A 15679-nucleotide genomic window follows, 5' to 3' on the forward strand; every position below is an offset into this window, starting at 1 on the left:
TGATCACATATCTCTGTATTTGATCACATATGCCTGTATTTTGATCACATATCCCTCAGGGGCTGCCATAACAGAATACCACAGACTGGGCTGCTTAAAGGACAGAAATGTACTGCTCACCCTTCTGGAGGCTGGAAGTCTGAGATCAGGGTACCATCACAATGGTTTCTGCTGAAAACTCCTGTCCTGGCTTACTGATGACCACCTTCTGGATGTGGTGGGCTCATGTGGCCTTTCCTCCGTGTGTGTGTGTATGGAAAGAAATAGAGAGATGGCTCTCCTCCTGCCATTATAAGGTCACCAATCCTATTCATTTAGGACTCCATCCTCATGACCTCATTTAACTTTGCGTGCTCAGTTGCTCAGTCATGTTTCACGCTTTGCAACCCCATGAACTGTGGTCCACCAGGTTCCTCTGTCCATGGAATTTTCCAGGCAAGAACACTGGAGTGGGTTCCCATTCCTTTCTCCAGGAGATCTTCCTGATCCAGGGATTGAACCCACATCCCCTGCATCTCTTGTATTGACAGGCAGATTCTTTACCACTGAGCCACCTTGGAAGCCCCATTTAACCTTTGATCATCTTCTAAAAGGCCTAATTTCAAATTCAGTCACCATGGAGTTAGGGCGTCAACATATGATTTGGGGGCACCATGCAGTCCATAGCGATACCTAATTTTTTTAATTTCACATCTCTAATATATGCATGCTTATGTACACATTGTATACACATTCCATTAAACAGGAAATTTAGGCAGATGAGTTAAAGGTGAAAAGTAATACTTGAAGTGTTAATTTTGATGACTCTATACTATTAATAACTAATATTCCAAGGCACAATATACACTAAGGGTGAATTTCATCATCAACAACAGCGGGTGTAAATCCATCTTTCAAGTAATCTCCTTCATAATTTTTAATCTGGGGGCAAGGGGGATGACTTCTTGTCTGATCTTGTTCTCACCTCTCCGTGTGCCGATACAGAGCTCATACCAGCCACATCAGCTAATGATTTTGTTTTTCACTGAGTCTTGTACTATTTTATTAGTATTGTCTTTATTCTCAGTCTCTCTACAATAATCCGTTCAAATCACTTCTCCATTTTGTAGGGATTAGTTTAGCTAAAACTAGATTGTGTAATTTGTAAATCACTTACCCAAGCACATGTCAACCATAATATCCCAAATCCTCCTGGGAAGTAATTCATAGGTGAGGTTACCCCCATCGCCCCCTAACTGTGGAGCTCTTGAAGGGCCTAACTATGTTATGGGTGACATCAGACGCCCTGACATATCCACTGAAGGAAGCTACTGGTGTTGATCTGAGCCTCAAAAGATTAGGAAAGTATAACTGTGGGGCTTTGGGGGACCCCAAAGTTTTACTTTTTCCCCCACAACCCACTTGTGTTGAGTACCCCACTTGGAGACCACTGATTTGCTTTATAAAGACAAATTTGAAGTTTTACACAATACTAAGATTTGAAACAATACCTTATACCCAAACCTGGGGGCTTAAAGCAAGAGAAATGTATTTACCCAAACCTGGGGGCTTAAAGCCAGAGAAACGTATTCTCTCATAATTCTGGAGGGTTGGAATCTGAACCCAGGGTGTGGGCAGGGCCCTGATCCCTCTGGAGGCTTCTGGAGAACCCTTCCTTGACTCCTCCAGCTTCTCGTGTTGCCAGCATTCCTCAGCTTGCATCACTCTGCAGTGTCTTCACATTACCATTTCGTGTGCTTATCTTCCCTGGTAAATGTCCTTTTACAATGACAAATGACATTTGTCATTGGATGTAGGGCCTACCCGGGGCTTCCCAGGTGGCTCATTGGTAAAGAAAGAATCTGCCTGCAGCAGTAGATGTGAATTTGATCCCTGGGTTAGGAAGATTCCCTGGAGGAGGAAATGGCAACCCACTCCAGTTTTCTTGCTGAGCAAGTCCCATGGACAGAGGAGTCTGGAGTGCTACAGTCCATGGGGTGGCAAAGAGTTGGACATGACTGAGCAACTGAGCAAGCACACACGGGGGGCCTACCCAGATAGATGGTTCAGGGTGATCTCCTCCTCTCAAAGCCCTTAATCACATCTGCAAAGACCCCATTTCCAAATAAGATCACATTTGCAGGTTCTGAGGGTCACCATGCAGCCTGACACACGCATCCTTCCCACTATTGTAATGGATGCAGTGGAAACTAGAGGGGAGTCGGGGCTCAGTGTGGACCGGCTTCTGTCTCTCCCTCCTTCTGTCTCTCCCTGCAGAACTTCTCTGAACACAAGGTTTCTCTCCAGAAAACTTCCCCCAGCAAAGAACTCCTTCCTTCCTGTGGTTCATGATTAACTCATGTCTTCTGATGTGAAGGAAATGCCTGAGACTTAGAAAAGCAATTGCTTGTCCTTTAAGAACTGTTAAGACTCCTTCCTCCTGTCTTTCCACTACCATTCCCATATGTCTCTTCTCCTCTAGGACTCCTCCAAGCATTCTCTCAGGAACTACCAGCCTGGTTTCTGATTTCCAAGGAAAGGAGCCAGCCACTGGGGCTTTACAGTGGGCACAAGAGCGCCAAAGCTTGGCCAGCCCCAGGGCAGAGCTGTGGCCAACCAGGAAAGGAAGAGTGAACCAGGGACATTGCCTCTTAGCCTCAGAATCTAACCACTTTCAAGTTTTACTGGGAGTTTGCCCTATAATCAGGGTTGCTGTATTTAGCAAATAAAAATGCAAGGTGCCCAGGTGAATTTTTGTTTTGAATAGACAATGAGCAGTTTTGTTTTGTTTTTTGTTTTTAGTATTTTAGTATGTGTATTTCTCATGCATATTTAAAAAACTACTGAAGATGAAATATTTGGAAACAAAAATTGAGTATCCTGCATTTTATCTGTCAACCCTACCTATGACCTTCCCTCTCTCTTCTTCCTTCCTTTCTTCCAAAAAACCTAGTCTCTGCAAAACCCCAAAGTAGGCATGCTGCTGCTGCTGCATCGCCTCAGCCGTGTCCGACTCTGTGCAACCCCATAGACGGCAGCCCATCAGGCTGCCCCGTCCCTGGGATTCTCCAGGCAAGAACACTGGAGTGGGTTGCCATTTCCTTCTTCAATGCATGAAAGTAAAAAGTGAAAGTGAAGTCGCTAAGTCGTGTCTGACTCGTAGCGACCCCATGGACTGCAGCCTACCAGGCTCCTCCGTCCGTGGGATTTTCCAGGCAAGACTACTGGAGTGGGGTGCCATTGCCTTCTCCCATAGTAGGCATAAATAAAGCCTAATGCTTTCCTTGGGGCTTCCCAGGTGGTTCAGTGGTAAAGAATCTGCCTGCCAATGCAAGAGATGCAAGGGACTCGGGTTTAATCCCTGGGTTGGGAAGATCTCCTGCAGTAGGAAATGGCAACCTGTTCCAGTGTTCTTGCCTGGAAAATTCCATGGACAGAGGAGCCTGGTGGGCTGCAGTCCATGGGATAGCAAAGAGCTGGACATGACTGAACGTACACACACTGCTTTCCTTCAAGGTATTCACAACATAGGGGAGGAGACAGGTAACAGATGGCCTTTGCACAATGAGATTCATCTCCATCCCAATAAATCTTCATTCAGATTATTCAGACTACATAGAAGCAGCAATTCTATATGAGGAAGAGCTGAATGAGGTGGGAAAAAGTTCAAAAAAAAGCACAGGGGTGGAAGGCTCTTGAGCTGACTCCATGGACAAGTGTAAAGCCATGGAAGGCATGGCTTCAGGAAGATAAGCTGGGCTCTGGGAGCATGGAGTGGAGGTCTTGATGAGGCCAAGTTGCTGATGTGGGAGCTGTGTGTGTCTGAGGAAGCTGGCATCAGAAGTGGGGGCCAGAAGTGTTGTCTGGAGAGTGAAGGGCTCTATACACCATGCTGAGGAGTTGGGGCTTTCTCGGATGGGTCCTAAGAGACCAAACCTACAAATGGACAAAGTTCAGATCATAAGTGACCGTAGAGCTGTGACCACAATCGCTGCAGCAACCTGCCCAGAAACCCAAATCACAGCCTCAGTCCATACCTCCCAGCTTCCCACCTTTTTGTCCCTGCTTCCAACTCAGGACCAATCACACAAAATGCCCCGTTTCCAGTTACCAGCCTCCACCTTCCTCAGGCAACAAGCTCCAGTCAGGGCACACCTGAAGTCTCTGAAAAGCGTTCCTGCCCCCTACTCGACTTTGAGTTTCTGCTCTAAATAAGTTGCTTGTTTATTCTCATTTAAGTCACGTCTTCATTTATTTCCACAGTAGAGACCACAGGTATTGCTTTGTAGAGAGAAAGAGGGGACAATGGAAACAGATCTCATACCCCGATATGTGGTGTTAATACAATCACAGAGTGGTGTTATTCAGAGCTAGAAAAATGTGCCTTTTAAGACCCTTTGCAATCTATACACACACACAAATGCTTAATGTTTATGTTCACCTGAACACCCCCAAATTCTTTTACATTCTAAAGAAAGGCTTTGTATCTTTAAATGCAGTTTAAAAACAAGTGTCAGCACTGCCCTTCATTTTCTTTCTGACAACATTTTTATTTCCCCTAGTGGGAGATTGCATCAATTTGTTCCTCTTCCCTAGATCAGGCCCCTGAGCCATTTTACTCTACAGCCTCCTCTCACCACCACCACATCCCCTCCACCCTCCCCAACTAAATGGGTGGAGCCCTGTGATGTTGAATTTGGTCCTGTGCCCTGCTTTGGCCAATGATATGTTAGCAGATATGATGCAAGCAGAGGCTTGAATCAGGCTTGGCCTCTGAGCCTGGGGCTCTTATACCTCTGCCACCTTCATTAGAAGGACCCTGCTTCTTATGCAGGGTGAGAAGAGGATGAGTGTCAGGTGGAGCTAAACCACTCTAGCCAAAGAGTTTAGATTAGACAACCGCCGGCTGACCAATGAGTTAAATAGTTATTTTTCAGTTCCTCTAAAATTTTGTGATTGTTACCCAACAGTTTCATACCAATAGTTGACTTTCCACCGCTTGATTTCAGAATTTCAAGGGATTTTTCATTACCATGAATATATGATTGTTAATAGCAAATTCTAATGGTTGTCTACCCAGTTTCATGTTTCTCTGCCATTCTTTCCTTCTGTTAGAGCCTTGATTTTATTTTCAGGTCACCCTATGCCCAGACAAGGGCCCAGAGAAGGTGTCCTGTTCAACCTCAAGGAGTAAATGTCCATTCATCCAAGTCAATTGTCATTTGCTGGTGACTGCAAATCTATACCAGTTATGGCCAGTGAAGTGTCAGAAGGCTGCTAGGGGCTTTCTGAGATGGCTTCTCTCCTCCTTATAAGGAATTCATGAGATGATGCTTCCTTTTTATGCCACTTGACTCTTAGACCTGCTGCAGCCATCTTGGGACCATGAGGGGAGCTGACAACAGGGCAAACCAACATTTTGAAGAGAACAGATTGTGTCCAGACTCATTGCGTCCAGAAGAGAACAGGCTGCGTCCCAGACTCATTGCGTAGCCGTCCCATAGTGAGCCTTTGGCACTGCCCTAACTCAGGGCTATTTGTTACGTGCCCTTGCTATTTAGGCCCTGTTTTCTAACAGTTTCTATTCGTGATAGCTCAACCCTTCCTGATTCAGATGTTTCCTCAGAAAAGGAAAATCCCATTTAAAGAAGGGGATGTGTTGATTTTCTTTTCTTTCTTATGTTTTCATCAAGTGAGAATCACTTGATAAAAAGTGGGGCAAGGCCTCTCAAAGTCTTTAAAGATGGGCTTCACATGTTTGCTCCAGTTTGTTGTTGTTGTTGAGTCCTTCAGCTGTGTCCAACTCTTTGCCACTGTATGGACTGCAGCACACCAAGCTTCCATGTCCTTCACTATCTCCCTGAGTTTGCTCAAACTCGTCCAATGAGTCAGTGATGCCATCCAATCATCTCATCTTCTGTTATCCCCTTCTCTTGCCCTCAAGCTTTCCCAGCATCATGATCTTTTCCAATGAGTCAGTTCTTCACATCAGGTGGCCAAAGTATTGGAGCTTCAGCTTCAGCTTCAGCAACAGTCCTTCCTGTGAATATTCAGGGTTGATTTCCTTTAGGAATGACTGGTTTGATTTCCTTACAGTCCAAGGGACTCTCAAGAGTCTTCTGCAACACCACAATTCAGAAACATCAATTCTTGGGTGCTCAGCCTCATTATGGTACAACTCTCACATTTGTACATGACTACTGGAAAAAGCATAGCTTTGACTAGTCAGAACTTGGTCATAGAGATGTCATTTGCTTCAGTTGATGCCTCCAAAATTTGACTTTAAGTGGTGTCACCATGACTACAATATGCTATGAAAGGACTTCTGACCTCACTACATGAGTCTGTGCTGCTTTGGGCTGACAGGTAAGTGCAGGAAGAATTTCAACAAGCACAAGTTTTCTTAATGATGGTCCCTCCTTCCAAAGAAAGACTCCCAGGGCCTATTACCCTTCCTTGACCAGGGTGAAGTTGACCTCTTTAAGTAGTAGCAGATACATCATAAAAAGCAGATTCAGTCCACAAGAATGTTCTTGCTCCAGCACAATAAGTACGTGATACATCTGCTCACTATGATACATCCCATTGCAGTAGATGACACTTTTTGAAAACATATTAAAATCTCATTAGACTTTATCTAAACTTGCTGCTAATTTGGGTAACTTGACTATCTTCCCCTCGTCCCATGCTGTGCTCAGCAGAAACCAGCTCATGCCAAATTATCATTCATTTTGTTAAAACAAAACTTCAGGCCACTCTCTGGACTTGCAAACTTTCTTCTGCCCCGGGGCCACTCACTGCCCTCACTCTTATTGTTCCTGGGAACATCTCTCTCCCACTCACTGCCTGGTAAACTCTTGGCATCTGGTAATTCAAAATTCAAACACCAATTCCTCTCTGAAGGTTCGCCTGGATCCTTGAGACAATGCTGCACAAGGGGTGAAGTCAGACTACGTGATTTTGGATTCACCTCTGCACCCAGTTGGGGCTCAGGTGGTAAAGAATCCGTCTACTGGTGCAGGAGACTCGGATTCGATCCCTCGGTTGGGAACATCCCCTGAAGAAGGAAATGGCAACCCACCCCAGTATTCTTGCCTGGAGAATCCCATGGACCAAGGAGCCTGGTGGGTTACAGTCCATGGGGTCACAAAAGAGTCGGACACAACTTAGCAACCAACACTTTCACTTCACTGTCCCCAGTTAGCGAGGACACCTCAGTAGAGGAGCCCAGCTTTTCTGAGCCACGTCTCAGCTTCCTCTCCTGTAAAATACGAATGCTGTTTGCCCCTGCCTCCAGCTGGTGCCAGGGAAGAGCCGAGCTCATGGGAGAGGCCTGGCACAGAGTAAAGGCTCAGTATGTTTTGGCTGTTGTTACTGGATACCTTTCTACAGAATCATAAAGCTTTATAGCTAAAAGGGGTTTCAGAGAGTTCTTCTCAACCTTCAACGTGCAGCGAATCACTTGGGGATCCTGTCAAAACACGGACTCTGATGCAGCAGCTCTGGGGCGGTGCCTGCAATTTCTGTGCATTACTCACAAGTGTTGCAGATACTGCTGGTCCCAGAACCGCACTTGACTAGCCCAGCTGTGTAGGACTCTGAGTTCCTGCTTGTTTTAGAAAAGAGGAAGATGAGGCCTGAGAGGGGCTGTTCCTGGCCCAGCAAGATCTAGAAGGCTGTTGAGAAAGGCAATATGGAACACAATCCTCCTGGTGGAGTTTAATGAGAGATTCACTTTTCAAAGCAATCCTTTTCTGAAAACCATGTGAAATTGATCTGTGCATGGTGAATTTGTTTCCTCACCCCAAGAGCCAGAGCTCCATTTCCTGAAGAGATATCCTTTTTTCCTGACTCTCAGAAGGGAGGAAGTGGGGATGAGATGGACAATGTCTAAAGCAAAGGCATTAAGCCAAAATGAGCGGTGTTCTACTGAGGGAGAAGAGGAAACACATGACCTCAGGGCCCGTGGTATAAAACATAGCTTAGAAGGAGCTGCCTTGGGTTTTTACTCATCCCAGAATGTCCTAAAAACAATCAAAGTTTTCAGGAAATTGGGAGAGTGTGCAGAAACTGTCATTGCTTTTCCTGCAAAAGGCAATTACCAGGTTTCCAACATTGGGGAAATACTCAGCTCTCTCGTCTGTGGGGAGGCATCTGGGCTAATGAGGCTCGGTTGTGTGGCATACTGAGCCGGGTCTCACAGCTTTCCTAAGTAGATCCCAAAACTACTCCTTAATTAAGAAGACGTGCCCATCACATCCCACTGTTTGTGCCGACACCCGGATGCCTGTCACATTGACTGCCACGGTGGATTCTATTTCTTTTCCCCACACCTGACCTTTTCTCTCATTTGGTTCAAACCAAAGCTTAACCCCGGCTTTTCAGCGCAGCTGAGAAGGAACCTACTAAAGAAAACACACAGAGCCCCCATCAGAGAAGCTGCTGGAATCTACCAGCTCCTGAATGCAATCCTTTAGAGAAGGCATGACTCGATCCTAAGTGAGATCTGATATTTAACAATCTTCCGCCATCCACAAGCCCTGTTGGTGTCAGCAAATTTTTCCCATCAGCTGCTGGATGGAAGAAAAAATGGAAGTAAATTGTTCTATGAAGGGTTGCTCATACCCAAAAGGCTACAAGAGTTCAGAGATGCAAGTCCCTGAAGAAAATGGATCAAGTCTTTTGCATGGTATCAATAATGATTCAAGCAATTCTGTTCACTTTCTATCAAAAGACGACCAGTAAACTCCCTCAGGTCTCTCTGCTGTTTGCAAATGGCCCTTGTCTTCAGAGAGTTGACAGTCTAGTAGAAGGAAGAAGAAATAACTAGGAAACAAGGTGGAGAGTGGTCCCTGCACTAAAGGAGTAGGAGAATTGCTGGAGGAAGGGAACGTGAACTGTTATCTTAGAAGTAGAGCACCACCCTTCAGGCAATTTTCAGAGTTTCATGGCCCAGCTTTCTCAACTTCCCTAAGGATATCTAGAATATGAGACTTGTCTAACTTAAAGAGTAAATGAATGGGAAGTAGTGTATATAGTCTTCTGCTTTTATAAATATAAAAATACGTATGATCGTAATCGTAGAGAAGAGGAGCAAAGGACCTACCCATTTTAAGTAGTTGTTTCATCCCAGATGGCACTGCAAGGTTGGGCAGGTTGTGCACTGTACAAGGGCACCTGACTAAGGGGGCAAACAAGGACTAAAATCCAGCGATCTGCCTTAGTGCAGGGTTGCATCTATCCAGAAAAAAAAAAGGTGTCCCTACTTCTGATTTGCACAGGGCATCACATTGGCTAGTAGTGGCCCTGATTCTGAGAAGTTAAAAATATCTTAAAATTCCTGTTAAATATCTATAGCATTTTCTTTTGAAACTTAGCGACTGAACAACAACACTGCTATATATAAAATAAACAACTAGGTTCTACTGTGTAGCACAGGAAACTATATTCAATACCTTGTAATAAACTATAATGGAAAAGAATCTGAAAAAGAATGTATTATATATGTGTATATATATATAAAAAAACTCAATCTGCTGTAAATCTGCAACTAATACAATGTTGTACATCAATTATATTTCAGTTAAAAACAATTTAAGATTCATGTTGATAACTGCCTGGTTTGTAAGAGTCAGAGTCACCTCCCAGAAACATCAGAGTGCCCGTGGAGTGGGTGCTGGTACGAAGTGCAGGCAGGAGCTTGCTGAGCAAGGTCCTCCAGGCTGGTTTTGTAGAGGAAGCAGCAGGGCAGGAGGATGGGGCTCTGGGGGACATGGTTGGCTGGGGTCTTTGTCTCCCTGCTTGCCTGGAGCTGAGATGAGGATTTCTGACTCTCTGACTTTGGACCTCTGCCGTTGCTGCTCTAGAGTATTCGGCTCAGCTGTCCACCCCAGCATCAGCTCTCCTGGTCATCCAGTAACAGGTGTTATGGAACAGGCAGTCCAAGGTTTAGGCAGAGAGGTTACCAGGCACACAAATGAACTTCAACATCCCTCACTTGAAAAAAAAAAAAAATCGAAAAAAGCAGATTTCCTGTTCGCTGCTCTAAAGAGGAAGCTTTCTATAACCTCAGAAATTTCAGGCCCCGATGCCTGCTCTTCTCTCCCTTAGGAACCTGCAGCCTTAGCCCTGGCTGAACGCAGTTGGCATTAACCACATTCAGCTTTTTAATAGCTGATTCCAGCCAACCTTCTCCTCTCCCCATCTCCAACCCCAAGAGTATTGCAGAGATTAATTAGAGAGAAGCTGTCTGTAAGAAGGCAGCCGTATTATGAGTCTCTGGAGAGCAGGGCCCCTGTCTAATTCAGCCACTCGTCCCATAAATACTTACTGAATGTGCCAGGCATTCTTCCAGATAATAGAGCAGAGTGGTTCTGGGCACACAGTCTGAGCAATGCTGCATGGTTCCTGTTTCAGCTCTACTACTACCTACAGGCTGTGTGATCTTGGGCAAGTTAACTGACATCTCTGAGCCTTAGGATGATAATGTTACTTACCTCATAGGGTTTTAAGGTTTAAATGACATATGTATAAATTTCCGAGGACAAATAATGAGAACATGTATCCACATGGATGTTGTACACAAATGTTTGTAACAGCCCCAAAGCAGAAGCAACCTAAATGTCCATCTGATAAATGGATAAATAAGAGGTGGCACATCCATACTGTGGATGATTATCCAGCGATAAAAAGAAATGAAGTACAAACAAATATAATAAGGATGAGCCTTGAGAACATTATGCTAAGTGAAAGAAGCCAGTCACAGAGGACCACGTATTGTATGATTCCCTTTTTATGAAATGTCCAGAACAGGGAAATCTAAAGAGGCAGAAAGGAGGTTAGTAGTCACCTGGGCAGGGGGAAGGGAGAATGATGGGCGGATACAGGGTTTCCTTTTACGGTAACGAAAATGTTCTAAAGTTGATGGTGGTAATGGTTGCACAGCTCTGTGAATACACTAAAAGCCATTGGATTGTATACTTGAAAACTGGTGAATTGTATGGTATGTGAAATATAATTTTCACTAAAGCTGTTTTTAAAACATCTTAGAACAATGCCTAGCGCAAATTAAGCACTAAATAAGGGTTAGTTAATATTGTTTGGTGCTCGGAAAATTAGGAATGTAAAAGATGAGCAGCCTCTGCTTCCTGAAGCGTGCATCCATGGAATTCACTTCTGCACCCACGCACTGGCAGGCACGGGGTTTGGCGCCCAGCCAACATCCTCCGTTGTCTGTTGGACCGTGTGCCTTCACAAATCTCATCAGGTGAAGGGGTGACTAGTGATGGCTGGTCAGGGCTGCCTGCCTGCCTATTCTTGTCCCACCCTCTCGCGGTCCACACGGTCAACTCAGGGGTTTTCCTTCCGGATCATCTCAATTCCTGGCTTGGCTTTGTCTCATGCTCTTAAAAGTCCTTGATCTCTTCACTTCCTACCCTATCCTTGGACTTTTTTTTTTTTTTTAATGTGGACCATTTTTAAAGTCTTTATTGAATCTGTTACAATATTGCTTCAGTTTTATGTTTTGATTTTTTGGCCACGAGGGACGTGGGGTCTTAGCTCCCTGACCAGGGATCAAACCGGCACCCCCTCCATAGGAAGGTGAAGTCCCAACCACAGGACTGCTAGGGAGGGCCCCCCACCCTTGGACTTGACAATGCCTCTGCTTCTCTGGTTTGGACCTTCAGCTCTCAGGGACAGGCGCTGGGCCCCCAACCACGGGGTGGGGTGGTGCCACTGACATGGGACCATCTCGTCCTCAGGGCATTGCCAAGGTTTCCAAGCACACCAGTTATTGGAATATTCACCAGAGGGAGTACAGAGGCAAATGAAGACCTCATCCCCAAGGAACCACACCTGGGTTCACACAGCCACATGGCCGCATTCCTGTGGAGTCTCAGGGGGTGCAGAGGAGGCAGACTCTGTTCTTCCAGGACAGCAAGGCACTAACTCCAGCCCCATCCAGTCCTGGGTTTCCATGTCGGGTGACCAACTCGTCCCAGCTTGCCAGGGACTTTCTCAGTTAAAAAGCTCAAAGTCTCTGCTCTCAGGAATCGCCTTGGCCCTAGGCTAGTTGGAGCGGATGGTCACTCTAGTTCCACGGCTCAGTGGGAGGGAGTGTTCCCTGGGAGTCAATGACCCCGCCTCCTCCTTCCCCTCCACCTCTTCCTCCCCTGGCAACAACCAGGGTGGAAATCATCATGATGGCATCAGGCCAAAGACAGACGACAGAGCCAACATACAGGTCATCGGAGACTGGGGAACCTCCCCTCACACCCATGGGGGGCCAAGAGTGGAGGAGCAGGGGAGCTGCAGGACAGCCCACCAGCCTGGGGTCCCAAGGGGAGAGGCTTCTAGACACAAGGTGAAGAAGAAAAGACAAGGAGGCAACTGCATTCCACCAGAGGGCTGGGCGGGCCTGGGGCATCCGTCCTCCCTAGAGCACCGTACTAGCCCCAGCCCATCTGCATCGGCCCCCTTTGCCCTTGTCACCGCCCGTCTGCACCTCTACGTCGCACACCAGCCTGGATGACAGCAGCCATCCATCTTCCTGTGCAGGCGGCAGCGGTTATCAGGCGGAATGAAGCTGGTGGAGCGGAGATAGGTGTTCACAGCTGCGGGCAGAGGCCAGCGTGGCTGACCCCCAGCGCCGTGGGTTTAAGGATAATGAACATCACCCATGGGAGCCAGATAGCAAAGAGCCCTGAGGCGGGGCCTCCCTCGTCTCTTCCCGAGGCATTGTCCTGCAGCCAGCCTCAATCTGGGAGGGACACGTAACAGTGTAGGAATTCACCGCAGGCCAAAACTAGGAGACAAGCACTCCCAAGAAGGGATCAGAGTGTGTACAGCAACCCCCAGCTTAGTCAACACCACCCCCGCCACACACATCACACCAAGGAGGGCATGTCTGAGGTTCTTAGACCCTTTAAAAAAAAAAAAGCAAGTCATCATTGACATTTCGAAGTCCTAGAATCAGGTTATCAGGTTCTTCCCTCCAAAGCCCTAGGCGATACCATCCCTAAGTGTCCTTGAATAGCAGGTTTTGGGGGCCTGGAGGCTCTGGATGGGGGTCTGGGGAGGGGCAGCTCTGTGCAGCCAGGGTCCTGTGATGGGAGAGAAGGTTGCCGAGAGGTGCCATCTTCATCTCTTCTCACCCAGTTTTTGCCCCCTGCTGTCCAAAAAGAGAATGCTCGTGCTCACAGAGTGCAGACTCAGCACTACCCAGGTCTGATACCATCCTGACGGGCAGCAAGTGTCTTGGCAGTAATGTCAGCCCCGGGGCTGGGGAAAGTTCTATTGCCCACGGCTCTAAGGCTTGTATAGCCAGGTTACCCTGGGAATCAGAAGCCTGAATGGGGCCCCATGAGTTGACCCAGCATGGAGGACAAGATTCCTGATTCAGTTTCCCTACCCAACATTCTGTGGCCCTATAGACCACATGTCCCACTCTCACTTCCCTTAATCTGCTGAGTTGGGGACCTAACACTGCTTGAGTTGTTCCAGCCATTCCTTAGAGGCTGTAGCTTGATTCCCAGAGCTTGCTTTTGGACCCTGGACAGCTGGCCTTGCCAGGACCACACCCACCCCAGCCTTCCTGGTCCTGGGGCCTTCTCTCTTCCCCTGAGCCTGTCAGCCAGCCACATGGCTGTGGCCCCAATGGCTCTCACACTTGAGTTTGTCTCCTTTCTTTCCCTTCTCTTTCCATATTCATTGAGTGGACTGGAAGGTGTGGTCCAGTGGCTGGACAAGTGACCATTGCCTTACTGAGGGCAGAGAGGAGCCGAAAGAGAGCAGAGGCAAGAAGTGACCTGGATCTTCAGAAAAGCAAGCGCTGCTGCTCAGAGGAACCAGGAAGAGGGGTGTGAAGGGCAACTGGGAAGAGGCCCAAAGCAAATACAAACACAAACAGGACACCAGCAAAGTATTGCATGTGGGTTAAATGCCCACACTCTGGAACGAGACTTCTCAGGTTCAAATAACCTGTGCTATCTTGAGTAAGCACTTAATTTCTCTGAGTCTCATCTGAATTTCCTCATCTAAAAAATAGAGATAATAAAACCTTAAAGGGTCACAATAAGAACCAAGTGAGAAGCACATAGCCTGTGCATGGCATATAGTAGATACTCTAGAAATAGGGGCCATCATTTTATTGGAAAATACATACAATTTGCTTTGATTATAGGAACACCACTTCCAGGAAGCCCTCTAGGCTCTCTTTCAAGTTTCTGGAGTACTTTTGGGGGAAAGAGCAGAAGAGAGAATAGGGGATGGTGGGGTGAGGGGATTGCTGGGGAGGGAATAAGGATAATAAACGGGGACAAGAATGCATTTTGCCCCTCCCTGGAGCGGGGCCCTCGTGCTAAACCCTTGACATATCAAACCTCATACTATCCACTCAGGAAGGGCTTCCCTGGTGGTTCAGTGGTAAAGAATCCACTTCCAATGCAGGAGACACTGGTTCGATCCCTAGGTCTGGAAGATCCCTGGAGGGCACGGCAACCCACTCCAGTATTCTTGCCTGGAGAATCCCATGGACAGAGCAGCCTGGCAGGCTACAGTCCATAGGGTCACAAAGAGTCAGACATGGTTAAAGCGACTGAGCACTCAAGCACATTCACCCAGGAGCCCAAAAGAGGGAGACATTCTGGTTGGCCCAACAAAACAATAACTGGCCTTAGTCAGTGAACAGTAAGTTGCTCCTGAGTGATGAGGGGACATGCAAGGCCCAAAAGGAAAACTAGCTCAGGACTGGCCTTCAGTGACAACTCAAGCTCCGGGCTTCAGGCTCATCAGCATTGAGTAAGGCTCTTTCCTAAGGCTGTGAGCATCTGAACATCACACTACCATCCCCCAGGACAGCAGGTGAAGAGAAAACTTTTTCCAAGTACAAAGCAGGAGCAAGGGAGGAGCCCATCAAAGGGGAGGTCACACACCAAGCTCGGATCTGAGTTAGAGACGTGGCATCTTCAAAGCATAACCTATGTACTGTGCTGGGTCACAGGGTAACCAATGGGGCAGGGGTTCTGGAATGATCTGCTTGTCTGTAAATGGCTGTTTGCCATGGCAACGGGCACTGTGGAGACTCCGAGCCTGCTCAGATGGGAATCTGCTCTCCAGGGATGAGTCAGACCTCTCTCTCCTCATTGTGCAGGGCAGGCTACTCACAGAGCGAATCTGGGGGCTGAAAGAAGCCCAGAGATTCCCATCTCCCCTTCCCAGGGCCAGCCCATGTCTCTGTTTTCTCTCTTTGGGAGATTTGGATCTAAGGGACAATAGCTTGAAAAGGAAAGAAAAGGCAGCACAAAATCCGGTTAGACCAGCCTCTCTGAAAAAACCTGTTCTGCATCCCACTCCCACCAGCAGAAGTCAGGAAGCACAGAAAATGCTATCACCTCATCCCCAACTGAGCCAAGCATCACTTCTACCAGGGACTTTCCAGAATGCCTTCATCCATGCACCCATTCCATGAGCAGTTACTACAAAGATAAACATAGACACAGTCCCACCTTCCAGGAGCTTCCAGAGCCCCAGGGAGGTTTCCAGAGCATCTGCTGTGGGAGATTGGCTGAGTATAGCCCCAAAGAGCACCCACAGGGAGGGATGGAGTCCTGGGAAGGTAAGGGGCCCCACCTCAAACTCCCTTCTCTATGGTTCCCCTCATCTCGTAATGGCCAAGCCCAGCATTCCAGTGAGTCAGACC

This window comes from Bubalus kerabau, chromosome 22 (genome assembly GCF_029407905.1).
Source record: "Bubalus kerabau isolate K-KA32 ecotype Philippines breed swamp buffalo chromosome 22, PCC_UOA_SB_1v2, whole genome shotgun sequence".
Lineage (NCBI taxonomy): Eukaryota > Metazoa > Chordata > Mammalia > Artiodactyla > Bovidae > Bubalus > Bubalus kerabau.